We start from the raw sequence: 5,737 nt of genomic DNA, 5'->3' as shown, positions 1-5,737 counted from the left end.
ACATATAACTAATTTTTTTTTTTTTTTTTTTTGCCAAAAGATAATGATATTCTTTCCTTAGAACATTTTTCTCTTTTCTTCCCCGACACAAATTAAACAAAACAAACATATCAAGGTGCAGAAATATCACAGATTCAGAAATAGAGAAATCCAGTCAAACATTAGAGTCTTAATAATTATAATAAATCATCAAAATTATATGTATTATGAATCAAGAATCTAGAGGCAATAATATCATAGAAATTTCCACAACGAAGAAAGGGAAAACTAGTTAAAATCCAGACATGAGAAAGCACCATGGGTAAACCTTTTCAAGGACAATAGGAAATTTGTTGACGATGTCAAGTTGCAAGCTTTTGAAAATCATTCGGAAGAAGTGGTTTTATGTGAAACAGATGCTCAAAATGTAGAGGCAGCATGGGGATTTGGTCTCGTTGGGTATTTTGTTGGTAGACTCCCGAGGAAAGCGGCCTTTTTCCAATTGTGTGATTCTTGGTAGGTTAAGTACCAATATTTTGTTCACTCTAGTGGATGATTGGTTTTTAAATTTGAGACGGATGCAGAAAGATTATTAGTGCTACATGGATGCCCTTATTTTGTATTCGAAGACCATTAATGCTTAAAATCATGCCACATTATTTTGAGTTTGATGACAAAATAGTGAGTACTATGCCAATTTGAATCAACCTATTGGGATTGCCTTTGGAGTTTTGAAACACGAGTGCCTTGGGAAAAATTGTGTCTAAGGTGGGTAAACCTATTTCTATCGACAAGGTCATGACCACTAGAGGAAGATTATCTTATGCTAGAGCTCTAGTTGAAGTAGATGCATCTATAGAGCGCGTAAGGGTAGTTAAGATATGCTTCCTAGTGGCAAATTAAGGGAGCAAGAAATCATTTTTGAGCACGAACATAAGTTTTGTGGTTTTTGTAAAGTTTTTGGTCATTACACTCTTGGATGCAACTATAAGAAACAGCCTCTAGTTTATACGAGTGAGAGAGAGAAATCGTTTAACAATAATGCTTCAAAGGCCCCTATGAGTAATGCACAAGTGAAGGATGTGTAGGCAAGTTTGGGGGTAAGTAAAGTGGAGGTTTATGATAAATTGGACTAGCAACATGGAGATAGGCTAGAGGTTTCGTTCATAGAGGTTGCAAAGAGGAAACCCAAAAACCAGCCGAAGGGACAGACCACAGGTACATAGAATCGGCAAATTGCTGCCAGTGAATGCAGGACGCAATTAAGCCAGCAACCTAAACTTGGGATAGATTGTGAAGGGCCGACTTCTAGCAAGGTTTGTGAGGGACAGATTGTAATGAAAAATTAAAGGGAAAGCTTGATCATCGAAGGGCCACAACAACTAAAAAAATATGTAAAAAGGGGCAATTCCCTCTTCATATTCTCATGAAGATCGCCTCATGGAACAGTTGGGGTTTGAACCTCCTCCTAAAAGAAAATGGGGTTTGAAACTTCATTCAGGAAAATGGTATTGACATTAGGGGCATTTTGGAAACGAAGCTGATGCCACCTAAGCTTGATTGGGTGATGCGGAGTAAATTTGGAGGTTTCTTGGAAATCAACAACTTTAATGCTCATTAGGCTGGCTAGATTTTGATTTTCTGGAATCCCATCAACGTCCAAGTGGATGTGTTGGATATACATTGCAATTTATTCATTGCTTCGTTACTTGTAAGGTTAGTTCAATTACTTTTCTTGTTAGCTTCGTCTATGGTTTCCATACTATTGTAAATCATAGGCTGCTTTGGAATAACATTTTTGAATTTGGATCAAATTGTTCTATGCCTTGGTTGGTTTAGGGAGATTTTAACAGTGTGGTCAAGTTTAATGAAAAATGTAATGGGGCGGATGTTACCCTGTATTAGGCGAAGGATCTTACTAATGTATGCCTCAATGTCGGACTAACGAATGTGAGATCTATTGGTTTTTTTTATACTTAGACTAATAGCTCAATGTGCCGTAAGCTTGATAAGGCCATGGTGAATAAAGATTGCGTAGGGGATTTAATAGTTTTTCAAATTTTTTACCATCGGGATGCCTCTCCGATCATTTACCGTACGTAGTATCACTCCTTGGACTTGATAGTAGCAAGAGAATGCCTTTTAGGTTCTTCAATATATGGACTAACCATGAAAGCTTCCAAGAGGTTGTACAAAATTGTTGGGAACTTGATCTTGGCGGATCGAAACAATTCACTCTGTAAAAAATTGCAAGGCCTTAAGGGAAAGCTTAATGAGAAACACTATGCCCACATCTCCTTCAGGGCCGAAATGACAACGTTGGCTTTAAAGGAGGCACAATTAGAATTGCATGATGATCCTCTTAATGTTGAACTTCAAAATACGGTGGCATGTAAGAGGAAAAAAAGCTATAGACCTTTGTGAAGCGAAGAGGAGTTTTTACTACCAACGTGCTAAATGTGAGTACCTTAAGAACAGTGATAGGTGCAATACATTTTTTCGTTTGAAGGTTAAGAGGAACGCCAAAAGAAATGTCATTGCATCCGTGTGTAAAAGGGATGGTTCATATACTTCTTCATTAGTAAAAGTGGATGATGAATTTGTGCATTTTTATAGCAACTTACTGGGAAAAACAGCCTAGTGGAGCCTATTGACATTGTTATCTTGAGGGGTGGTTCCGTGTTATCGTAAGAGCATGTTTTGGCACTAATTCGGGAGATTTTGGAACAAAAGATCAAGGATGCATTATTTTCTATTGGAGATGATAAATCATTGGGTCGGATGGGTACTCATCTTGTTTCTTCAAGAAGTCTTGGAATATTATTGGAAGAGATTTCATGGGAGCAATCAAAGAATTCTTTAATTCTGGCTCTCTTCTAAAGCAAATGAATCATATGATCATTGATTTGGTTCCTAAGGATAATCATTCCACATTCGTTGGTGACTATAGACCGATCTCCGGTTGTAATGTGTTCTACAAAGTTATCACTAAAATTCTTGCATCTTGGTTGGGGCCTATTCTTGGGTCAATTGTGGATCAAGGTTAAGGTTCATTTCTGGAATGAAGGAGCATGTTTGAGAATATCCATCTCGCAGGAGCTTTTAAGACAATTCAATCGAAATAGGGTAGCTCCTAGACGCCTCCTTAAAGTTGATTTTAAGAAGGCATATGATTCGGTCAATTGGGAATACCTCAAGAATGTGCTACATGGTCTTGGATTTACTATGAAGTTTATTGGTTGGGTGATGGAATGTATTTCTACTCCGTATTTTATTGCGCTCAATGGTAGCCTTTATGGACTCTTTAAAGGGAAAATGGATTTTCGTCAAAGTGACCCCTCTCATTTTTTGTTCGTCATTTGCCTTGAATATTTCTCAAGAATGTTGAAGGGAGCTACGAAAAAATAGCAAGTTCAATAATTACCCCAAATGAGGACCTTCAAAGATTGCATACTTGACATTTGCGAATGATTTGATGCTCTTTGCTAGAGAAGATCCAATTTTGGTCAGTATCTTGATGAATTGTTTGTCTAAGTTTGGAAACATATTGGGATTAAGGATGAATGTTAGCAAGTCTAGCTTGTATATGGCAGGGGTTCATGGGCAAGAGGTTGAGGAGATCTTTTAATTAACCAATATGTCAAAGGGTTCCATGCCATTCTGGTATTTGGGGATCCCATTTGCCGTTGAGAAGTTGAAAATAAGCTCTTATGACTCTCTTCTCAACAAAATCACATGTTACATTTATGGTTGGTCTAAGGCATTTTTATCCTATGCAGGTAGAGCGGAACTTATTAGAGTTCTTCAAGGTGTGGAATGTATTTGGCTTCCATATTCCCTATTCTAGCCATTTTTGCTTCAAAGATCATTAGTTTACGTCGTAACCTCCTTTGGGGTACTAAGAAACTGTTGGTTGCCTAGAGTAATTTTTGTTTGCCAAAACATGAGGGTGGACTTGGATTTAGAAATATAAAATGTTGGAATTCAGCATTACTTTCAAAATTCATTTGAGATATTCATAGAAAGAAAGACTCTCTATGGATTAAATGGATTAATCAAATTTACCTCCGTGGGGCTAGTATTTGGGAGTGTATGCCAAGGAAAGATCACTCTCCATTGATCAAGAGAAGCTATTGGACATTTGAAATCAGCTTAGAGGGCCGAAATCATTGACCATGCTCCTGTGAATAGGCTATCCAACTAAACAGCTTCTAGTCGATTTTGCATGGACAGCTCATATCAATTTTTCAGGCCGAAAGGAGAGAAAAATTGATGGTCCGGGGAGATTTGAAAACCTTACATTACTTCAAAACATTGCTTCATGTTATGGTTTGCTGCACAATCTAAGCTTCTAATGAAGGATAAGTTGATGCATCTAAACATTGATAGAATGTGTCTTTTGTAATTCACACCTTGAAATAGGGAAGCATTTATTTTTTCAATGTGTTTTGACTTCAAGCATCTGGGGATATATCAAAGGTTGGTTGGAAATGAGAAGGTCAATGACAAAAATACTTAGTGCATTGAAGTGAATAAAGAAAGAAGCCCAATGCACATCTTAGCAATTATATGTAACCATTAAAAAAGTGTGTGTGTATATATATATATATATATATATATATATATATATATATATATATATTAAAAAGAAAAAAGAACTCATCAAATCAATCAAATTTAACATGATTAACATGTTGCACATCAGTGGGCCGTCTAATCTCCATAATACCTCAACTACAATTGGCGTTGTTGGCACCAAAAAAACTCTTCTCTATTTGTTTTGCAAGCCAACCAAAAACTCTTTCAAAAGTGAGTCACCAAAAGTGCCAAAATAGACAATTGATCCCTCATGTCCTCCCTCTTTTCCTTCACACTATAATACTCCTCCTTGATGCAGCACAAAATAAGGGATTTAAACTAAAACCTTAAGAACACAAATCTGAAATACACCAGAGAATGAAATATAAAATTAAGAAGTTTTGTTAATTCCGAGGTGCCAAAAAATAAAGAATTAACCCTTTATTTATAAGGTTTAAATGAAAATCTCGCCTAACAAAGCTAAAATTGCAAAGAATTTGAAATAAAATAAATGACAAAAAATTGCACTAAAATTTAGAAAGCAGTTTTTGAATCCTAAACGAACTCGAATGACTAAAATTGAACATACATTATGGCAAAGCGATGAGTTCAATTCGTCTTGTTGTTCCCTTTTCAAAAGATATCATGGACCTAAATCTGAGCTCGAAAGTCAAACCTGCAGTTTATTAAATTTCCCCTTTTTCGGTTCAACTGTTCCTCAATTCACACAACCATCTATTTTATATCACTCCTCTTCTATGTCACTGCCCGTCACACTAGAAACGCCTCCTCACACATGTATGACTCAGTCTGATGAAATAATATTGCATTGTGGGTAGGTGTGGATGTTGAAGGAGAAGATGAAGATGAGAAGGGGAGTACCTTTGTCATCCTTACAAGGTTTGAACAAATCAATAACTGAAAAATATGCATTTCATGTTCGATGTAAGGAAAGAAAGAGGGAAAAATGTCTAAGATGAGAATACCTTTCCTTTTGGAAAATTCTGACTATGCTTGCTCACTTAACGGAGAAGTTGGATGAAAGTGGATGGAAATGATGTTCTATGCAATTAAATGTATAACTATGGGTTGACTGACTAAAAATGAAAATGTATGAATGTTTTACATAATAATAATAAAAGGTAGGGGATGTTATGTGCTAATTACCCTTAGATACTGA

This window comes from Olea europaea, chromosome 14 (assembly GCF_002742605.1).
Source record: "Olea europaea var. sylvestris chromosome 14, O_europaea_v1, whole genome shotgun sequence".
Taxonomy (NCBI): domain Eukaryota; kingdom Viridiplantae; phylum Streptophyta; class Magnoliopsida; order Lamiales; family Oleaceae; genus Olea; species Olea europaea.
Note: the sequence above shows the minus strand (reverse complement) of the source record.